Here is a 23,709-nt window from a genome sequence, read left to right on the forward strand (position 1 = left end):
ACATCAACCCTTTTCAAAACATCCCACTGGCCTCCATGTGTATGTCCATTTACAAACACCTGTTTTTAAAACCAGAAAGTATCGCTCTAGTCCCTCCAGATCTCTATAACGGCAAACAGAAACGTTATTCAACCCCCTCTATCCGATGGCTCATGTACATCTCTGAGAAAGAAGGCATACAGATTCACCACACCTTACAGGGAGGTGAACACCGTGTGAGTCCCTACTACCTGGATGGGTACGCTAAAATTAAGGGAGTGCCGACGGCCTTCGAATACAACGGCTGTTTTTACCACGGTTGCCCTCAATGTTACAAGCCTCACGAGTTTAACAGATTGTTGGGTGCCAAATTTGAACACTTACACAGACGTACTCTGTTGAAGGCACAGTATGTTGAAAAATGTGGCTATGCTATGAGGGCTATTTGGGAGCACGAATGGTTAGAGATGCTAGCAACCGACTCCGAGCTCTGTTCTTTCCTACAGACTCGAGCTTTACCCGAACCCCTGGAACCTCGCGACGCCTTATTCGGCGGTCGTACAAATGCCATACAATTGTACAGGGCAGCGGGTGATGGTGAGAAAATACACTACTATGATTTCACCAGTCTGTACCCGTTTGTGAACAAGATGAAGGTGTACCCATTAGGACACCCAACCATCATCTATAGAGATTTTAAGCCCATATCCGAATACTTTGGGCTAGTCAAATGTGAAATCTATCCTCCAAGACAGCTTTACTTTCCTGTGTTACCATACAGAGTCGATGGTAAACTGATGTTCCCCCTCTGTCGAACATGTGCTGTGTTTAAAGAGGCTGGTTATTGTGGGCACACCGAAGAACAAAGGATGCTCACAGGGACCTGGTGCAGCATCGAGGTAGAAGCTGCCTTAGAGAAAGGTTACATGCTCGGAAGGATCCACGAGGTGTGGCATTTTAAGAGGACCTTTACACAACTCTTTGCCCCGTACATTAATCTGTTTCTCAGAGACAAGCAGGAAGCCTCGGGCTATCCCGAATGGTGTACTAGTCAGGATGCAAAGCAGAAGTACATCGATGACTACTACCTTCACGAGGGTATCCAGTTACGACCCCAATTGATAGAGGTCAACCCCGCCCGTCGACAGTTAGCCAAACTCTGTCTCAACTCCTTATGGGGAAAATTTGCTCAGCGTACAAATCTGTCAAATACGACCTTAATAACAGATCCTGACGAAGTATTTAAGTACCTCTTTGCCCCTTGTTACGAGGTGTCCAGCTGCGAGTTTATCGATGACGATACCGCGGCACTATGCTGGAAATACACCAAAGCATACCCCACAACGTGTAACAACGTAAACATCTTCATAGCAAGCTTCACGACAGTCCACGCCCGTCTAGAGCTTTACAGGGTTATGGATAAACTCCAGGACCGCTGTTTGTATCACGATACCGACTCGGTGATTTTTGTGAGTAAGCCGGGGGATGAGGACCCTCCCCTTGGAGATTATCTTGGTAATTTGACCAGCGAGCTCGATAAGGATGAGCATATAATAGAATATTCTTCATCCGGGCCTAAAACATACTCCTACCACACAAACAAGAACAAAGTGTGTATGAAGGTCAAAGGCATAACCCTAAACGTCAACAACACCCTAAAAATCAATTTTGACAGTCTAAAGAATCTGGTGCACGAATACGCGGCAGCACCCGATTGTGAAAATGCTAAAACCATAGTTGTGAACCAGCCGTGCATAGTCAGATCCAAAAAGAAGTGGGAAATTACAACACAGCCCTTACATAAAACCTTACGCGTTGTTTTTGATAAAAGGGTCCTGACCCCCGGCTATAAAACGCTGCCGTACGGCTATTAGACCCCATTAGAGAGACAAACCCGCCCCTAACACGGACACCAGATTACAAAATCCATTCTCCTGCGTGTTAGCGGGGCCCTCAAACTGCGGTAAGAGCTACTTTATAAAAAAGCTCTTAGAAAACTCTGCATCTGTTCTATCCCAGACCCCTAATAACATTGTATGGCTTTATTCATGCTGGAAGCCGCTTTATACAGCCCTGGCCCGTAGTTTCCCCCATATCAGATTTATAGAGGGTATACCGGATAATCTCAACGATGATGAGTTACTGACACCGACCAAGGTTAACATGATAATTGTCGATGACCTTATGCGTGAAGGGGGCGATCATCCGGCGTTAGAGAGAGCTTTTACTCAATATTCACATCATCGCAATCTAAGTATCTGTTACATTGTGCAGAACTTGTTTTACAAGGGTAAGAACAGAAGATCTATAGCTCTCAACGCTTCGTATCTTGTTTTATTTAAAACCCCCCGTGACAAACAACAAATAGCCGTCATAGCTAAACAAATGTACCCCGGAAACACCCACTTCTTCATGGACGCCTTTAACGACGCGACAGCAAAACCCCGCGGTTACCTACTGGTCGACTTAAAAAATGAAACTCTAGAAGACTATAGATTGAGCGCTGATATTTTTCCCCCCGAGCTACCCGTCGTTTACACGCCAAGGGTCAAGAACAGGTCCTATAAAAAGTAGGTTTGATGACTTTTAGAGACATTTTCAACCAGGACCTTATAATACAAGGTGTTGACCATGTCGGCCCGTCTACAACGCAATTTAGCTCTCCTGAAAATGCTGGTTACAGCCAATCCCCAACACAGAAAGGCCGTCCTGTGCGCTGCTTCTGATGACTTAGTGTCTGCCATTGCAGAAATAGCCCTAAACACCCTAAAAGGCAACGTGCCTATCTCAAGGAGTCAATTACAGGTTCTGAAGAAGAAGAGGGGTCTTATCAAGAAGCTCAGTAATAAAAGGGCCTCACTCATTACCAAGAAGAAGCTGGTGAAACAGTCTGGGGGGTTTATAGGCGCTTTGCTGCGTATAGCTATACCGGTAATCACAAGCCTCCTCCCGACACGCTGATGGAGCATGCCGCAAAAATGTATTTGGTTCCTAAAAAGCAAATGGACCAGCTGGGCTCTTCCGCGGACAACGCCTGGGATATACGCAGAAATGAGACTCTACGACTGGATGCTGAATTGAAAGACATTTTGAACCGTACTGATCTAAACCCCTACGACAAGGCCAATCTTTACACCAGCAGTCTTAAAAACTTTTTAAGCTACTACAAACAGTGGAATACCGAGAAAAACAAGCTAACTCTATATACCCCGGACTTTGAACAAGCAGCAGCCCCTACGAATGCCCCTCAACCCCTACAAGCACCGCCGGACCTGGCGCCACCCCCTGATACCTTTGTTGGGGACCTGCTAAAAAATACAAGTCAAAGGCATAGAGGGTCCGCGCAAATGTTGATGAGTAAACTATCAGCTTCTAAAGACCTAACATCCTGGAATGATCGAGGAGAATTTCTCTACAAAGGACAACCGGTGGCAGGGTCACACATGTACGATCTAGTCAAAGGGCTCACACACCCCAAAATCGTAACGCCTCAAAATGCACCTCGCGGCTGGGAGCAGTTTTTGCGAGCCGCTGCTGAACTCAACATCCCCTCCACTCTCGTGGGTAACAACGAGCACCGGCGTCTGCTTGAACAATTAAAGACACCCCTCCCTCCATCGCCTGAAGGCTCGGACGCACCGCTGCTATCCCCCTCGTGGAGTACCCCCATGGTGCCGGCTGTACGGCAAAAAAGACATTTGTCCAAAACCCCTACTTGGATTCAGACTTAATGGTTTTTAAATAAAAATGTACAGTTTATGTGTATAAGCGTGTCTGATTTCTCTTCATATGTTTATTCGCCAGAGTTTGTCATTGTAATGTTCAACCTACAGTCCTGTTTGTAATAAACACTTTTATAACTTTTCATACCGTCTCAAGCGTCTTTTTTAAAACATTTTTTTAAATTATGGGGCCTGTATAAGCAATAAAAATACAGAGACTGATGCCTGATTTTTTAAAAATATTGTCTTTTATTTTTAGACGTTCATCATTAAAAACATAAGTTATAAGCTCTTACAATTTTGACAAGCAATAGATTCGTTTTTCACAGGTCTGACCGATACCCTTGTGTTTTCTTTTACATATTTCACAACTATACTGTCATTGTTAACAAGGTCCCTCAAATATAAATTTAAGAAATTTCTAAACGAAACACCCTCTGACATTTTACTGATAAAATAAATACAGTGTTCCCCACATGTCATGGCTGTAGTATCCTGTACCCGCACCTTATTATACACCACACGCTCTGCAACTTTTTTAACAAACTTGAATATGGGTTGTGTATATAGACGGTGTTCTGGGAACTCTGCTGTACTGTCAAACACTATAACCTGATCATTCTCTATAAACACGGCCGCCCAGTGTGTTCCACCCTTGTAATGCGGATCAGTGTTAAATACCAAGGTGCGGGTCTTTCTACCCCTATTTCAGCAGGTAACCCGTCGCTGGGGAAAACACCTAAAAAGTATTTCCTAGCGTGTTTATGCCTGCTTAAGACGTCCTGGATCTGCACAGTGTCCATTTCACAAATGTTTTAAAGATACTCAAACAAAATCTGTCTGGCGTGGTTGATCTGGATGATGCTGTTGAATACCGAGAATACGACCATGTTCACATTTGTAGGTAGAGGATTACTGAATCGTATTTCAGCTTTTAGATTTCCGTTTTTGACCAGGTTGTAGTGATCGCCGTCTCCCAGGTCGGGGGTCAGGTCGAATGCGAACAGCGTGTATCCAGCCCCATAGCCTTCACGTGACACGGCTATGCCGCAGTCCCTCTGGTGCTTCCGTTATCGAAACCAACCCCTGATATTCCCTGACGTAGTTGGAGGTTACAAAACTGGGAGTGTAGGGATTTGCGGGAATCACATTGCCCTCGTGGACCAGCGCGGCGTAGTTGATGCCGTAGTGTTTAAAATTGAAGGGGTTTGAGGCATAGGTACCGCTAAAGGCTGTATTGTCCACAAAACCGATAATGATAAGTTTGGGTAGTTGCCCAAGAAATAGGTTCTGCTGCTGTGTTTAGCGGGTACCTGCTGGGATACTGAATACCTTCAGAGCTACTCTTTCCACAGCGTACTTGGCGTTTGATATTTGTAAAGCGTCGGCGTGCGCTAGCCTGCGCTCGGAGATACTTTCACTCTCTTTACAAACAGGCTTGCTGCCAGTATGTCCAGTTTGTACTGTTCCGCATCCCCGTTGATGAGGCAGAATGAGTCCTTGTTACGGGTGAGCTTGATCTTAAGATCAATTCCGTTGATGAGCAGTTTATCTTGGAAGAATAGGTCTGAATGTATGCGTCCCAGAAGGTCAAAGTTGCGACTGCCTGCTGCCAGCCCCGCCCTTTTTACAAAACCCTTATTGGCGCCGTCCAGAGCCGTGACTTCAAACTGGGCGAGTGAATCCCTGTAGAAGAGACCCGTTGAAAGCTGTGTGTCAAGGGCGTCACTGCTGTAGTTTAGAATACTCTCGAGGTAGGCTCTGTAGGCGTACATGTTGTCGTTCTGCATGATGAGCCGATCACCCAGGGTGATGTCCACCTGATAAAAACATCGTAGCTATGGGGTAAGAGATCGTCGCCACTTTAGCGGCTGCTGCGATGTCGGACCCATCCGCTTTCGTGATTTTACACACAAGATGCAGCAGCGTGTTGTTGAGATCCAAATACATATCAGTGGACCCCGACACATAAAACTCTATAGGGGCCAGAGGCGTCAATGCGGCTAAAGGCGATACCTCCATGAGGAAGCTGTTTTCGATGCTTGTCTGCGTTGGTTTTAGAGTGAACAGGTCTAACTCGGATTTGGCTCACTCGCCAGATGCGCAATGTACAAAGGCCATGGTTTAGTTTACGAGGCTTTTTAAAAAATATTCACCTTAGAGGCGGCTCTCTTCTTCTTCACAGCTCTCTTCCGTCTTGGAGCTCTTCTTTTCTGAGGGCGTTTTGAAGAGCTCCTTTTTTTATAGGGGGCCGGTGGGCCCCTGCGGCTCGAAGCACGACGCTTCCTTTTAACACGCGCACGCGGGGCGTACACCAGCCCCGATCCTTCTTGCGGCTGCTTGTTCATGCGCTCTGCAACTGCCGATGTAACAGAACCGACCACATCCCCTGCAATGCTAGTAGCTGCCGTCTTAATATGCGGTTTTGCAATTTCATAGCCTCTTCTCAGGAATGGCATCGCTCTTCTAAACAGACTCCTGAAGAATCCCCCTAAACCAGCCCCGTACATAACCGGTGATCCTTGAAAGTACGGCGGCCCTCCATAGCCAGCTTGGTTTCTGTAATAGTCCCGGTACATAGAAGGGTCACTGTTAGAAAGGCGACCCCGGGGGAGGCAGAAGATGTCTGACTGACCACCCCTAGCTCCACCCCTCCGTCGAGAAGTAGCCGAGCGTTATCGAGAGGCCTCCTGGGTGAGGGTCCTCTCCTAGGATCGTACAGCAGGGTAACCACAACACTACAAACGGACACCACACAAGAGGTTAAGTTCTTATGCTTTATCAAGAATAAAGGTTGCTGGGTCTCAGCGGTATATACAGGCAGATCGAGGGATCTGTAGAGTCTCGTAAAAGGGACAGGGTAGCGGGACAGTCTCGGTATGGATACAGGAAGGGATACCCTGCGCACAGCTCTCAATCCTCGAGCCGGGGGTTACGAGAGGTCGAGCCGCGGCAGCACCAGCAGGACTCGACAGGTGGTCTTAACGGAGAGGAGGCCGCGGCAGCGCCAGCAGGCTCTCAAGATGGTTCAGCCGCGGCAGCGCCAGCAGGCTCTCAAGATGGTTCAGCCGCGGCAGCGCCAGCAGGCTCTCAAGATGGTTCAGCCGCGGCAGCGCCAGCAGGCTCTCAGGTGGTTCAGCCGCGGAAGCGCCAGCAGGCTCTCAGGTGGTTCGGCCGCGGCAGCGCCAGCAGGCTCTCAAGATGGTGCAGCAAAGGTGGGCCGCGGCAGCGCCAGCAGGCTCTCAGGGTCTCTTCAGGTTACAGGCATGGAGTTCTTCTGGTGTCGGCCGTGACAGCGTCAGCAGGGCTTCCAGTCCAGGATACAACTGACGTCCTAATCCAGGGCTGGCCCAGATATAGGACTGGAGTCCTTTGATGTCCGGACCCTCGCGCCTGGGGGTCAGAGGGGCCGGGATGATGGTGTCCAGACACCCAGCAGGGGGGTGGAGCCAGCGCCCAGGGAGGCCGGAGGGCGATCGAAACCAGGCGTCCGGGGACGGCTGGAGGGCCATCGAAACACCCTTTTCTCCGGGATCTGTCGAGTGGCCACTCGACCACCTGGGTGGATCTTGGTGCCTCGATGTCTGGGCTTCGCTGGGGCCTGGGCCGGGGGCCGAGGCCACGTGGTCGTGACGTGGTGGGCCCAAGATGGAGTCGGGCGCGGCCTCGTGCTTAGGTCGTGAGGGGCCCACGATGGAGCCAGGTCGGTAGTGGGGGTCCGGGATAGTGGCCGGACCAGCAATGTTGGGGCGTGCAGAGTCGGGCAAAAGGGCTGCCCGATGCTGGGTGGAGGGCCGATGTCGTCCTGGGCCCGCCATGCGGGAGGGGTAGGACCACGCCATGAGGCCGGGTCCAACACGCGTACCCCCCAGCTGAAGGCAGGGAAGAGTCACCCATCTTCTTGGGGATTCTCCTCGCCAAGGCGGAAGAATCGGGACAGGCCGTCAGCATTGGCGTGGTCGTTGCCGGGGCGATGCTCCACAGTGAAGTCCATCCCTTGCAGGGAGATGGACCATCGCAACAGTTTCGGGTTTTCTCCCCGCATCTGCATCAACCACCGCAGGGGTCGGTGGTCGGTCTGGACCCGGAAGTGGGTGCCAAAGAGGTAGGGTCGGAGCTTCTTTAGTGCCCACACGACGGCGAAGGCTTCCCTCTCGATGGTGCTCCAGCGCTGTTCTCTGGCCAGCAGCCGCCGGCTGATGAAGGCAACGGGAAGGTCGATTCCCTCAGGGATCACTTGTGAGAGGACCGCCCCAATGCCGTGTTCCGAGGCGTCGGTTTGGACCACAAACTCTCGGCTGTAGTCGGGGGCCTGGAGCACAGGGGCGGTGCAAATGGCAGTCTTTAGAGCCTCGAAGGCTGTTTGGCACTCTGGGGTCCAGCGCACCTTTTGGGGTAGCCTCTTGGAGGTCAGTTCTGTGAGGGGCCGATAGTATCCAGTGAGCCCCAGGAAGGCTCGGACGGCGGTCTGGGTGACGGGGGGCTCCCAGGCCCGGATGGCGTCAATCTTTGGCTGGAGGGGAGCCACCAGGCCGCTCCCCACTTGGTGTCCCAGATACGTCAAGGACCCTTGGCCGATCTGGCACTTGCTGGCCTTTATTGTTAGTCCGGCCTGTCGGAGGGCCGACAGGACCTCCCGGAGGTGGGCCAGGTGCTCACCCCAGTGGCGGCTGTACAACGCAATGTCGTCGAGATAAGCGGCACTGAATTCTTCGAGTCCGGCCAGTACCCGGTTCACGAGTCTCTGGAAGGTGGCCGTGGCGTTTTTCATGCCGAAGGGCATCACTTTGAAGTGGTAGTGGCCATCAGGGGTCGAGAAGGCCGATCGCTCTTGTGCTCCAGGGGTGAGGCCGATCTGCCAATACCCCGCCGTGAGGTCGAAGATGCTGAGATATTTGGCGGCCCCCAGGCGATCGATCAGTTCATCCGCCCGGGGGATGGGATGGGCGTCGGTCCGGGTGACTGCATTCAGCCCCCGGTAGTCAACACAGAACCGGAGCTCCGGGGGTGTGCCAGGGACGGTGGCTTTGGGGACCAGGACAACCGGACTGGCCCAGGGACTGACGGAGGGTTCGACTACCCCCAGAGCTAGCATCTTGGCCACTTCGGATTGAATGCAGGCCCGAACTCGGTCGGGCACTCGGAAAGCTCGGTGCCTTACAGGCGGGTTGTCTCCGGTGTCCACGTCGTGGACACACCACCGGGTGACTCCAGGGGTGAGGGAAAACAGGTCTGCAAATTGCCCCAGCAGCTCCCGGCAGTCTTGGTGCTGTTCTGGGGTCAGGGTGGAGGAGAGTGTGACCCCTTCGACGGAGCCGTCTTTCTCGTGATGCTCATGAGATCTGGTACGGGTTCGGAGTCGTCTTCAGCTCCGTCATCGGTCGCTAGCAGCAGACTCAGTTCCGTGCGGGCGAAGTGTGGCATGAGCCGGTTAGCGTGCAGAACCCGGAGGGGGTTCCGGGGGGATTCCAGGTCCACCAGGTAAGTGACGGGGCTTGTGCGCTCCACCACTTTGAAGGGCCCCGTCCATTTGTCCTGGAGGGCGCAAGGTTCAACTGGGGACATGACCCAGACTTGCTGGCCTGGCTCGAATTCGATGGATGAGGCGTTCTGGTCATACCAGCGTTTCATCTCCTCCTGACTGGCCTCGAGGTTGGCCTCGGCAAGTTCCCGTAACTTCCGAGTCTGGTTGCGGAGTGTCAGGAGGTACTGGTAGACATCTGGTGGGGCACCTCGGACAGCCGTCTCCCAGCCTTCTTTGACCAGGCTGAGGGGGCCTCGGACCGGGTGCCCATACAATAGTTCGAAGGGGCTGAACCCCAGGGACTTCTGGGGTACCTCTCGATACGCAAACAGGAGGCAGGGCAGCAGGACGTCCCATCTGCGTCGTAGGGGCTCGTCTAAGCCTTTGATCATTCCCTTCAGTGTTCGGTTAAACCGTTCTACAAGTCCATTTCCTTGGGGGTGATACGGGGTGGTGAACTTATATGTGACCCCGCACTGTTGCCACAGGGATCGCATATGCTTGGAGATAAAGTTTGTACCCCGATCACTCACGACTTCCCGGGGGAAGCCGACTCTGGAGAAGATCCCCATCAGCGCTCGGCCTACTACTGGGGCCGTGATGGTCCGGAGGGGGATGGCCTCAGGATAGCGGGTGGCATGGTCCACCAGAACAAGGATGAAGCGGTGCCCTTGAGAGGTGCGGAGGTCCAAGGGTCCCACAATGTCGATCCCCACTCTCTCGAAGGGGGCGGTGACCACAGGAAAGGGCTGGAGTGGGGCATTGACTTTTCCCCCGCTCTTCCCGCTGGCTTGACACGTCGGACAGGATCGGCAGTGGTTGTGCACATCGTTGCGCATCTTTGGCCAGTAGAAATGGGTCACCAGGCGGCTGTAAGTTTTATCCTGCCCCAGGTGCCCGGCGAGGGGCACGTCGTGTGCCAAGTTCAAGAGGAAGTCTCTGAAACGGAGGGGAACGACCAGTACTCGGCTGGCCCCTAGTTCGGCAACTTTCTGCTCGCTGTAGAGAAGGTCGTGGTCCCAATAGACCCAGTGGGACCCCGAGGGGCCTCCAGCGGCTTGAGTGGCAGCTTGTTGTCGGATTCCCTCGAGGGAGGGACAGGTTTTCTGTTCCTGCCGGAATTGTTCACGGGTGGGGCCACCTTCTTGGCGCCATTGAGCTAGTTCTGGAAGGTGGCCGAGCTCGGTGAGGTCTTCATGGTTGGGCCCCCGCGGGCCAGGTTCAAGGTCGGCGTCCTCGGGGACGGCGGGCGGTGGCGGTGCGGGCCACTCTGGTTCCTCGGTCGGAGCATCCTCCGGTGGGACGAAGGCTCGGGCGGACATGGAGCGGGTGGTCGCACAGACCCACTCTGGAAGGCCTAGCATCCCCAGATGCTCTCTCCGCTCGACGCTGGCCCAGGGGGAACTTTCCAGGTCGTTCCAGAGGAGGCAGTCCACGGGGGCATCGTCACGGACGGTCACCTTCAGTATACCCGACACCCCTTCCCATTCGAAGGGGATGCGGGCCATCTGGCACAAACTCTTGGAGTTGTCCGCCGTCCGCACCGGGCACATGATATTGGGGAGAACTTGCTCTGGGGTCACCAAGTGGCGTCGGACCGCTGTTACGCTGGCTCCAGTGTCTCGGAGGGCTTCGGCCCGGCGGCCGTTGATGGTGACCCATTGGCGATATTTCTGGGTGTTGCCTGGAATTGGGTCTCGGGGGACCATGTCTCGATCACCCAGGCATGCCAAGATCATGGCGGCGGGCTCCCACTCGGCCTGTTCGTGGTCGTTATCGTCGTCCTCGCCTCTTTCTTCCCCCAGGGCGGCGGCCGCGATCTGGCGGTTGGGAGGACCGGTGGTGCCGGGTCGCTGGTTCATCGGGCAGAGGGGGTCATTCGTGTAGTGACCCTGTCGCTGGCATCTGTGGCACGTCACATTCGGGCGGGGCCCGGGTCGGGCTAGGGGAACCCCCCTTCAGCCCAGGGCTGGTGAAGTGGAGGTAGGGGAGGACCCCGTGGGGGTGTCTCGTCCCCTGCTCTGGCCTCCTCCGCCGCCCCATGGTCGGTGGATCCCCGGGGATCCCCGGCCGTAGTCTCCCATCGGACTCCGGGGGACTCGGGTGCTCACCCATCTATCCGCCTCGGCAGTGAGTTTTCGGGGCTCAGTTAGTTTGCTGTCGAGGAGGTGCTGCCGGAGTTCGATGAAGCAGTTGTTGGACAAATGTTCCCATATAATGAGGTCGACCAACTGCTGGTAGGTGGTGACCTTGCTGCCTTTGATCCACCCCTCGAAGGCTCTCCTGTAAAAGTTCACGTATTCCACCCAAGTGGTACCGGGTATTTTTTTACAGTCTCGGAATCGCTGCCGGTACATCTCGGGGTGAGTCCATAGCGAGTGAGGAGAGCGGTTTTCATGTGCTCGTACGAGGTCATCTCGGCGTCGGGGAGCTCTAGCAGGGCGTCTTTCCCCTCATTGACGAACTTCCCCCACAGGCCGGCGCCCCAGTCCTTGAGGGGTACTCGATGGGCGGTCATGGCGACCTCGTAGGCTTTGAACCACTGTTGGATGTCGTCGTTCTTGTAATATTCCTTGACGACATCCTTGGGTATGTGCACCTTTGTGTCAAAGGGCGGGGGCGAGGTCTTGCCCCCGGAGGCGTTGTCATCATTCATTTTGGCTTTGAGTTCTAGTTCTTTTAGGCCGCGCTCATGCTCGAGCATGAGTCTCTTTTCATCGAGGTCTCTTTGTCTTCTCTTCTCTTCTAGGTCTCCTTCTAGCCGTCGTTGCTCGAGTGCGATTTTCCTTTCCTCCAGCTGTAGTTCTCCATCCAACCGGAGTCGGGCGAGCTCCAACTCGTGGAGCCGGTTCCTCTCTCGCTCTCGGGCGTCTTCGTGGGGGCTCGTGCCTGGATTGGGGGGTCTCTCCCCCGCTGGGGTTGTGTCGGTCTCCGGGCGTCCGCTCGGGCCCGGGTTGTCTTCATTCCGGGGTGGTGTGTCATCGGTGTCCACCCATGCTTGTAGGGCTGATTTAAAGTCTTCCTTGGTGCTTAGCCCAGTGGTAGCGATGCCCAGATCTTTGCAGAATTGTTTTAATTCTTTGTGACTGTAATCTTCCATTTTCTCTTTCTGGAATTCCGTAGTCGGTCTTTTCTCTTGCGTAGTCATGGTCGTGGTGTGTTTTTCTCGGTAGTGAGTGAATCACCCTCTGTACGATCTGCGTCGGCTCGGATCCCGTCGCTTGCCACCAATGTTAGAAAGGCGACCCCGGGGGAGGCAGAAGATGTCTGACTGACCACCCCTAGGTCCACCCCTCCGTCGAGAAGTAGCCGAGCGTTATCGAGAGGCCTCCTGGGTGAGGGTCCTCTCCTAGGATCGTACAGCAGGGTAACCACAACACTACAAACGGACACCACACAAGAGGTTAAGTTCTTAGGCTTTATCAAGAATAAAGGTTGCTGGGTCTCAGCGGTACATACAGGCAGATCGAGGGATCTGTAGAGTTTCGTAAAAGGGACAGGGTAGCGGGACAGTCTCGGTATGGATACAGGAAGGGATACCCTGCGCACAGCTCTCAATCCTCGAGCTGGGGGTTCCGAGAGGTCGAGCCGCGGCAGCAGGACTCGACAGGTGGTCTTAACGGAGAGGAGGACGCGGCAGCGCCAGCAGGCTCTCAAGATGGTTCAGCCGCGGCAGCGCCAGCAGGCTCTCAAGATGGTTCAGCCGCGGCAGCGCCAGAAGGCTCTCAGGTGGTTCAGCCGCGGCAGCGCTAGCAGGCTCTCAAGATGGTTCAGCCGCGGCAGCGCCAGCAGGCTCTCAGGTGGTTCGGCCGCGGCAGCGCCAGCAGGCTCTCAAGATGGTGCAGCAAAGGTGGGCCGCGGCAGCGCCAGCAGGCTCTCAGGGTCTCTTCAGGTTACAGGCACGGAGTTCTTCTGGTGTCGGCCGTGACAGCGTCAGCAGGGCTTCCAGTCCAGGATACAACTGACGTCCTAATCCAGGGCTGGCCCAGATATAGGGCTGGAGTCCTTTGATGTCCGGACCCTCGCGCCTGGGGGTCAGAGGGGCCGGGATGATGGTGTCCAGACACCCAGCAGGGGGGTGGAGCCAGCGCCCAGGGAGGCCGGAGGGCGATCGAAACCAGGCGTCCGGGGACGGCTGGAGGGCCATCGAAACACCCTTTTCTCCGGGATCTGTCGAGTGGCCACTCGACCACCTGGGTGGATCTTGGTGCCTCGATGTCTGGGCTTCGCTGGGGCCTGGGCCGGGGGCCGAGGCCACGTGGTCGTGACGTGGTGGGCCCAAGATGGAGTTGGGCGCGGCCTCATGCTTAGGTCGTGAGGGGCCCACGATGGAGCCAGGTCGGTAGTGGGGGTCCGGGATGGTGGCCGGACCAGCAATGTTGTGGCGTGCAGTGTCGGGCAAAAGGGCTGCCCGATGCTGGGTGGAGGGCCGATGTCGTCCTGGGCCCGCCATGCGGGAGGGGTAGGACCACGCCATGAGGCCGGGTCCAACAGTCACCGTATGTTTTCACGACCACCATGATGCCTGCTTAATAGCCGCTGTCGCGTCTCGGTCTTAAATGAAGCTTGACAATAACGTTCCCGTATTTAAACCCAACCGGCTCAGACTGATCATCGTAGATCATAATTGAAATAGTGTCAAAATGATTTTTAGAAACTGCGACGTAGTCGTGTTTATGAAACTGGATATTGACCATCCCATTATTTTCACCTTGTACCTGGACCCATCTTAACAGCGGCGAGTAGCTATCGCCGATCCTCTGGGCCTCTACTATATCGCTATATACATAGAGCGTATAGAACCCTCCATTAATATCGGGACAAGATTGATCCTGTTCTGCCAGGCCCTTCGAAGCCGCATTCATCACTGTGCGTAAAATCCTTTTTAATTTACCGGAGCAGTTAAACGACGTGCCTCGAGTCGGGGCTTTAAGAAACACCTTCCTTCTGACATGATCGAGCGTCAGCTGAATATTCGCATATCCTTCGAGGGCGGCTATGGATTTGTTGATGGCGTCGACAATACTTGCAACTGATGGGTAGTAGCCAAACGGGATGCCGGAGTGCATGTTCACATTGTCCTCACGCTTTATGAAAAACTTTGCTTCGCTCGATGTCAAGGTATTCCAGGTTCTAGGGTATTGTATTTCTGTTAGGGCCACCTCCCAATCCCCTTTCAGGTCCACCGGCTTTGCCAATTTCACGATGTAGTTAGAAATCTGGTTGTCGGGGAACATGACCTTTGAAGAGTTGGATGGCAAGGTGATATAAAAGGGCTTCGTCTCCATCTTCTCAGCTGCTTGTAGCAGGGCTTTAGCTCACACGCCCTTCAGAGAGCTGGCCAACACCCAACTGTTACATTTCTCAGGCCAGCCCCTCCATTTGGCATATGCCTGACTGTTAACCCCTCGTCCTCCCCTTTTTGAAACCTTTTCAACCCTATACACACGGTTCGGCTCATCAGGTACCGATTGTAGCTCTTCCTTGTAGAAGATACCCGATACCTCTTCCCCAGCGTAGTCCTTTAACATGTAAATATACAGGCCCTCTTTGAGCTCCACACTTTCCACTATAAATATCTCGTCGCTAAATGTCTGCTGGTAGCCCTTCGTGAAGACGCCTTTCAATTCTGAAATCCTGACATGCTCTCCTTTTTTAGAAATAGGCTTCTTGACCTTTGTAGCAAAATTGCGCCCGTACACCGTTCTCCATACAGTTAAAACATTACTAGGAGTCACCTCTGCTGGGGCTATTTTGATGGTCCGATGATAACTGGCATTATATACATCTAAAAAAGCCTTAAGAACATCCAGGTATCTGTAGGTGTTGTTGGCCGTAAAGTACCTCCACATCTTAGACTTTAAAGTTCTGTTAAACCGTTCTACAACCGCAGCTTTTACCTCCGTGTGTGTCACAAAATGTTGAACACCCTGATGGTTTAATAATTTCTGAAATGTCTTGTTTAAGAATTCTTTGCCGGTGTCTGTTTGTAGTTTTTGAGGAATTCGGCCCCTAGCGAAGATGTCTTTAAAAGCGGCCGTGACACTCGTACCACTTTTATCGTGTAATGCTTCTGCGTAGGCGTACTTGGACAATACGTCTATGACTGTTAATATATACTGGGCGCCGTTGTTATGTTTTGCTATATCTTGAAGGCTTATGATATCAGCCTGCCACTGATAATCTAATTGTGCATTAACGATTGTTGGGCGTCTCTTAAAACGTCTTCTGGCTGGTTTATGGAGGGAATACGCCTCTTCTCCTGAAAGCCACGTCTCGACCTGGGCTCTTGTTACATGCTTGTTTTCAGCTACAGCCCTTCTATACAGAGCTTCGGCGCTTCCCAAGCCGCCCACCCCGCCAGTATTGTAATAAAGTTTTCTTAACCGCTCCCCCGGCATGATATCAACAGCTACACCACAGCCAATGAATGACACTTGTTCTGCGTAAGGACATTTTATTAAAAAATAGTAAATCTTAACAAATCATAAACAGAAGGTATTTTACATTTTCACAGTAAACGGTGTAAGAACTGCTTAAACCAGTCACCTCGAGGTGTAACATCCTACTACTTCATTCATTCTAAAAACACGCTATCAGGGTCCTTTAGGTGTGACATTATTTATTTAAAATAGTCTTCGAGGAGCCAGCGGCCTTATTCTTATATTTTTTTTATAAAGCTTACAAGCCCGTCTTTCTATGAGTCTTTCTATCATCTTTCTATCCTTAACCGTACACACAGCCCGCATACACAGCAGTTTTAAATCGGGATGGGGTCATGTTGGGCTTCCGCTAGTGTCGCCGTGATGATCTTAACCATAGAAGGGTGAACATATTTCTTTTCATCTGACAACCCGTAAACTACCCTTAGCAGTTTATACATCCGGTGAGGGTCTAATGCACTACATATATAACGGGTTACCCTGTCTCTGTATGCATCGAGCAGACAATCGTGCGCGTCCTGCTGAGGATCATCCGCCTTATGTGCGTAACAAAGATCGTAATAGTCATGTTTGACACACGTTTGCACCACTGCCACTACGAAACCTTTAACAGACTTCAAATCGTCGTAAGTTATTGCAATAACTTCTTTTACAACAACGTCTCTCTTAGAGACAACGATCCGCTTCTCAGGAACATCAGCACTTTGACTTATGGAACTTTCAGCCTGGTTTGCACAACATAGACAGTAAAAATTCACGCTGTCCGTTTTTGTAGGCGACTCCCCGACCTTAGTTCTTTTTGGGGTTCCGCCCTAGGGGGTAAAAGAAGAAAGATTGACGGATCATTCGTTTAGCTGGAGAAATAAAATACAACACTACGTACCAGACGATGCATAACAGTTTTCTTACTAACCTCCGCATTTTCACAGCTCTCTGCGCTCGCTCTGAAATCTTGAGAGTCGCTAATGTCCTGAGAAGCCCCATCATCTTCGACGCTTCGCAGGACATTAGCGACTCTCAAGATTTCAGAGCTCTCTACGGCCGCTCTGAAATCTTGAGAGTCGCTAATGTCCTGCGAACCCCCATCATCTTCGGCGCTTGTGCCGGGTTGTTGCAGAACGACCTTCTCAACAGCCGTCTGCTCACGAAGATCCATGTCTTCATAGACTGGTGTTTTAGGATGTTCTACCGCTTTTTTACAGCGGTTATGCCGTAGGCGCATCCCTCGGCGGCCGCTCTGAAATCCTGAGAGTCGCTAATGTCCTCCGAAAACCCAGCATCTTCGACTGGTGTACCCGACGGCTGCACGACGTCCTTCTCGGGATTCACATCCTCCTGAAAACCAAGGTCTTCATAGATGGGGGTGACAGGCAGAACTACCGGATCTCCCAAGCTGTCCAACTCCACAAATTCGAATCCCTCAGACGCGCTGTCATTACAAGAGTCTTCACTCCCGCTGCTATCGCCCTTAATAGGGGATATACAACAGTCGCAAGCCTTGGGCCGAGGGGTTTCCATACTCCGACGCAGGTCAGCGTCAAAACCAGTAACGTCGCAGCCTTGATCCCCAGATGATTCTTGTTGAGCATTCTCATCCACCACCCGGGGTGGCAAGCAGCTGTAATATCTATTGATAGTGGTCTGGGACCCACCCCACATAGGGCCTTTCACGACGGGGTTGTATCGCTTCATTCTTTTTTCTTGCTGTGGGAATTGCGGCATATTCAGGATTCCGGTTGCTGTACAATACTCCTAAGGAGGCCTTATATGTATCCTAAACAGCCCCCAAAAAAGGGCGTACCCTCTACTCCACAACTATGTCATACACGCGTCATAGGGCTATGGTTCGCCGAGGACTCCAAAGAAAGCACCGCCCCTGCACGCCCCCCTTGAGGACCCTATGCTGCACCCTTTGTATTTCCAGGGACTTGAGGCCTGTCACATTTAAGGACGCGCAGCTTTTTCCGGACATGCATGCCAACTTTTCCGGACAAACCACGCACTTTTTCCTGCCACACTGAGGGGGGCGGGGGTCCCTGGGGGGGACCTGTCACTTTTCCGGTCATGAATGGGGATTAAGGGTATCAGCTTTTACTACTACCATCACGCACAAGGCCTTACACTGTAACTCCCCTGCATATCTTGCACAGAAGCTTGTGTTATCTGGAGGAAGCAGAAACTCACGATCAGCTAACAGCCTCCTCCTCCGGCCTGCACGCTTTAGGAAAACAAAAACTTACAACCGAGCTTTCGCCGGATCTGCACCAAGAATATGGAACTCCCTCCCTCCTGACATCAGAACAATCCCCTCCCTTGCACGCTTCAAAAAAGAGGCCAAATTCTTCCTCATGGGTAAATTCCTTGGATAAACCTGCTCCTCAGCTACCTAAGAGACTATTGCCTCATCCTGCGACCTTGTACAGAACTCGTGTGATTTCCTGCCTATTGTATGACTCTTGTCTCTGTAAAATGCCCCGATGTATAGTCTCTCCTTCCCCAAATGTATAGTATTGTTGGAATCTCCTGCCTACCTTATGACCCCTCAACTCTGTAAGCTCTATGATGTACAGGTCCTGTGATATACTACGCTCTATACCACCCTTTGAATATGTAAAGCGCTCTGATACCCTCACGGGTCAGGTTCGCGCTCTATAAAACCTTAAAATAAATAAATAAATAGATATATGAGTAAAGCAAGGCGTGGTAGATTACTACCATGTACAAAGTACACATTTTCCATTGAAATGTCCTCTTGAAATGGCCATCAAATTAGCAATATGTCATGCATTTTACTATTAAGCTTATATGGCGCACAAGCAATAACTTGTGGTTTCTGTGCATATTTAGCACTCAATTAAAGTTTCTTGGTTTGTGTTGATCCTTGTAAAATCTTTATAGCATCACAATTTAGAATTAGTAAAAACAAAATCTCCTTATTTGCGCTGTACTTTCTGCTGGTAAATTTTGAAACATGTATAAAGTCCATTCACAAGTATTTCACTTTTGTTGTGATTTAGAAAACATATGACGTATTGCAGCCTTCTCGGTTCGCACTCTCTAAGCCCCAGGAGGATTGTGACTTGTTGCTAAATGAACTCACTTTGCAGTAAGAGAAGGGAGAAGTAAACACTAGGCCCCGTGTTAAAGAAATACAATAATAAGCAATTTGTCAGAAGACACTGCCAGGCATTTGGACTCTGTATTTGAATGCAAAACAAATTCTACACAATAAAGACAACATTGATAGGTCTCTCTATTGACCATTATCCTTTTGAACCCCTGCACCATAGTTCCAGCCCCTGCGATCTAGGCAATTAACTTAAATGCCTAAAAGAGCTTGAGTACGTGTGTTAATAATTCCTAGCAACTGGAACTATTTTCTCATGTGGAGGGGAAATGAAAAAAAGTAGGTTACCTGCATTTTCAACCTATTCACAAATCAGCGGGGTAAAAAGCTGGTCTAGGCGTGGATGTACGCATGGAAATGTACGTGAGTCCCATAAAATGAGTAACTTAAAAAAATCATAAGCGGAAACCTTCAGCTTGTAAAATGATTCTTTTTTTCCGAACGAGGCACAGCATGCATGAACTCTTCATACACTCGCCCCTGTGCCCTGTTCCTATCCAAAACAGAGAGCATCACCTGACAGACGTGTGCATGTTTAAGCTGCAGCTCTTGTTATTCATTCCACGGGAACTGTGGAGTGCGGAGCAGCCATTTCAAGCGTCGGAGCGCGGCTCCATTCGAGACAGCTGGTAGGTGAACTGTGGGCGATGCATTAAGCAGGATGAGCATTGTACCAGAAGCAAGTCAAACAAAATGGTGCAAACCTGGCTGAATGAAAGCATAACTAGATGGTAACATGTGGGCGAAAGCATTCAGCAGCGCGAGCGCTGTATAGATGCAAGTCAACGCAATGGTTTAAATATCTTAAGTAACAATACCTATGGGTAATGTATCATACAGGGTGAGCGCTGCAAGGGAGTAAGTCAACACAATAGTCTTTGATAAACGGAATAAGAGCGGAATTAGTTGGTACCCCGTGGCCAATCCATTAAGCAAAGTATGGCTCAGATGCACGGGCGAATATACATCTAAAAGATAAAGCTTTGACAGCTGAGCCTACACGGGTCAGAGAAGCAAGGGGAAGTGCTTTACATGAGTTGTATTGTAATGAAAGGCAATATCATAGTCCATTTACAGGCCTCAAAAGTGGAATACATAAAAACAGGACAGGAACTGAGGAAGGTTTCATCTGGATTTAGGCCTTCTGATGCAGCCGGCTGAGACACGTACAAGCCTCCTATGAAGTAAGTGTACATCGGATCTGACAGACTTGACCTTCACATTCTATAACATCTAGGTTCTATGGATGCAAGCATAGGAGCTCTCACTACAATAACGGAGTTTTAGGAAAAACTTAAGCCTCGTGATCAAAGATTGTTGCCTCACGGGCCAAAGAATCTTGGGCCATATGACAAACCATTTTTGCGGTCATGATTGGGCCGATTCCGAGTGCAAAAATGATTTTACATAGGTACAAAACACAAACGGCAATTCGGTAACATGTTACCACATCGCAATTTGTGTTTGCGATTTGGTATTTGGAAGGGACGTGTTTAGGGGATCCCTTTCATATACCGAATCTGAATGGGATGTATGAATGTTCGAGACCGATTTATGGTCGCAAAACATTCATATTTTACCGACTCCTTGAAGGAGGTGGTAACCAATTCGGAAATGGAAAGAGGTCCCCAAGTTACCTCCTCACATTTGAGAATGGAAAACAATTTTTTTTTTATGAGCAAGCCGTGTTCCACTGCCTACTCATAAAAAATGGAACTTCAAAGTAATTTTTTTTTCTTTTTGAGTACATCCCATTTTCCTTTAAGCAAAAACAGCAGCATTTAAAAAAAAAAAAGACTGCTTTATTAAAAAGAAATCCCATACATGGTCTGCTGACCTCAGCAGGCCACGATCACTGAGATGGTTGTGATTCCCAATGGGTTGCAAACTGCTACCTACTGCATGAATATTCATGAAGTATGTCATTTTGCGACCCACTAGGAATCACTATTTCAAAGATGTAAGTTTTCTTACATCAGGAATTGCGTTTCCAAATTCTGATTCGGTAAGTATCGCAATTAAGAAATCTAAATTCTAGAATAGGAAATCTAAATTCTAGAATATGGCCTAACAAATCATTTGGATGTTATTCAAGCTTATCTTGCCCTGGAGCCGCCCTCTTATTTGTGGCCCAAAAGGCTGCCACTCCTGTGTGAAGCCCTACTGCTGCACATTTGTCCAATTCTATAGCCCCTTCAGGAACCATGCCATAGTTTCCTCCCCATATGCCCCTCCTGAATACTGTGCAGGAGATCCCAAAAATAGCATCAGTTTGTCACCCACATAAAATTACATTATTTGGCAACTCTCAACTTTTTACAGTCTTTTTCAACTTTTCCAAAGCAAGATTACGTTTTTGATCTCCTAAGTGGAGATGCCTCTTCATGGGTCACTTTTTGATCCAAGAAAAGCGCCCTACACTTCATGACTGAGAGGCTTTTTAGCAAGATTTACTTGCATATTTAATTAACAAGTTGTAGCCAAGTCTATAAACAATGAAGTGATGGCTCTTAAACAAGCCAATAGAGAGCTACTAGGTTACCTTTCACATCTCAACTTTCTATCATGGCTTGGAGGATACTATAAACCAAATAGAGCCCCAATCTACCACATGTTCAAACCTTATTGACCTGAGTTATGGCTTGACTAAAGGCCAGCTTTAGGGTTGTGCAAACGGAGCAGCTGCACCTGGAAATGCGCTTGGTTGGGGCACATTGTTTAAATCTCTTATGGGTTTAACTGGGTGTGACCCCCTCTCCGGTATCGGAGATAAAAAATCTTGGGGTTTGGCTTGATCCAACACTTAGTTTTATCTGCCACACCAAGAGGGTGGCGGCCTCTTGCTATGGCGTTATTAGAGGACTAAGGCCTATAATGAGATTCTTTGATGCCCCCACCAGACAGCTGGTGGTTCAGGCATCAGTACTGTCTCGACTGGACTACGCCAGCTCGCTCTTGGTCGGGATAAATCAGGCTGAACTCATTCGGCTGCAGCGAGTTCAAAACGCTGCGGCCAGAATAGTGGTAGGTTTGCCTAGACGGTGCTCGGTCTCCAAGACGATGCACTCGCTTCATTGGCTCCCTGTAACTCAGAGGATTAAATTCAAGGTTCTCTGCCTGGCATTTAAAATCCTCAAAGGTATGTCTCCCCAAATTCTGGCGAATCTTCTAATTCCTTATGTCCCTTTGCGGACTCTGAGATCTTTGGGCCAGAACTTGGCAGTGGTTCCACGCTTCAGGCTGAGTAGAACTGGCGGCCACTCCTTTCGAGTACTGGCAGCGAAGTGGTGGAACCTCCTCCCTTCTGAGACTCGGGCAATTGATGACCTTCTCCAGTTTAGACGCACTATCAAAACCTTATTGTTTGTCTAAATTTAGGTTCTTCTCTGCGCCAGACTGATGTTGTGTTGTGTTTGCCTTCTCATAGCGCCAGGACGCCCCTTTGCTGGGGCAGCTGTTGCGCTGTACAAATAATAATAACATAACATAACAACACATAACAAAAGCAGTTTTCAGGCAACAATAAAAATGTCAAGATAACTATGTTGATTAATGTTTTTTGCTGGAGACAGATCAGAGTTTTATCTAGTGGCAGTTTGAACGAGGCTTTAGTATTAAAAAAGAGTCATCATTGAGACTGCCTGACATTTGACGGGGCCTGGATATTTCTTGGCTGAGGGAGATTAAGGACTTGACTCTAGCTCGGTCTAGATCAGAGCAGTCGGAAAATCCTTCTTCCCTTTCCTCCCTCAGCAAAAGGTTATTGAAGGACTTGTGCTTCGCAAAGTATGGGGCAGCAGTATGGGAGAAAGTTAGGAACATGCCCTCTGTTAAATCGTACATCTCGCTGGCCCCCTTTGAAGGAACACAGCCATATCTGCTAGCCCATGCTGAGCAACATCAGAACTTCCTCTTATTGTGGTTGAGGCTTAACGTATTCCATCAACTTATGGCTTTCACTTATTGTAATAATTGGGAGTGTAACCTTGTTCCCTGCCCCTGCGATTCGATCTCTCAACAAAGAACTTTAGATGTTATGTTCTTTTGTAGATTTTACTCCAAACCCAGATCACACACTATTAAAGCAATTTTGAACAAATACTCCTTGAGTCACTGCACGCAGGCACTTTCGTTCCTTCAATGTTTATCCTTGGAGGATGTAACTGTGGCTGTCTATACCTCTCTCAGATTAGGTAACAGATTAGGTGGTCTCAGGGGTTTAGCCGGGAAGTTACTGCCGGGCTATCCAATGCTTTATGGCCCACAATATTTAGATATGGTAACTTTGTGCTGGTCCACTGTAAGGATTCCCCCCTCCCCTGCTGGTATATTTACATTACTATGTCTGCAGGACGAATCTTGCACAGGGGGCTCGATTCTGATTATGCCCTTTATTACATTATTTAAGAGATGATTGCTTTAAAGACCTACTCATTTTATTGCATCGCACTACCAGCACCATAGACACTTGCCCCCTTGACACCCTATTTAGCTTTGCTACATTGTAAGGTTGTGGCCTCCTGTACTTGTTTCCTCATTTTGAGGTGAGAGTACATGGTTTTTGGCTTCGGAGTTGGGGTCCCTACGTTATGCCACTAACGCGACCGAGCCTGGTACTCCCTCCTTTTGGAGTCGACATTTGTTGGGAGCCAGCTTATCGGCATGCCCCTTAATACATTTTGAAAATTGGAAGTGACAACTAGGTAGGCAGGAGCACATAGCAGACCCTAAGCTGAGGTTTTTGCCCTCCCTCCTTTCCTTTTGATTCCAATTTAAATATGTAACATCGCTTTGATAAGGCATGAAAGTGCTCCTCATGAAATGTTTTCATAATGCATTGTAAAGACATAGTTGAATATCAATTGTAATTTAATGTTTGCCTTTTATTCTTCTTCTTTTGGAGTCAACATCTGC

At 50.2% G+C, this 23,709-nt stretch overlaps 1 protein-coding gene across 1 annotated transcript in view; it reads right to left on the reverse strand.

Moving 5' to 3' along the window:
* The window catches only part of DYNC2LI1 (dynein cytoplasmic 2 light intermediate chain 1), a 352,340-nt gene that overhangs the window by 235,240 nt on the left and 93,391 nt on the right, over nucleotides 1-23,709 (reverse strand). The gene's annotated exons all lie outside the window — the stretch shown is intronic.

Source organism: Lissotriton helveticus, chromosome 6, assembly GCF_964261635.1.
Source record: "Lissotriton helveticus chromosome 6, aLisHel1.1, whole genome shotgun sequence".
Lineage (NCBI taxonomy): Eukaryota > Metazoa > Chordata > Amphibia > Caudata > Salamandridae > Lissotriton > Lissotriton helveticus.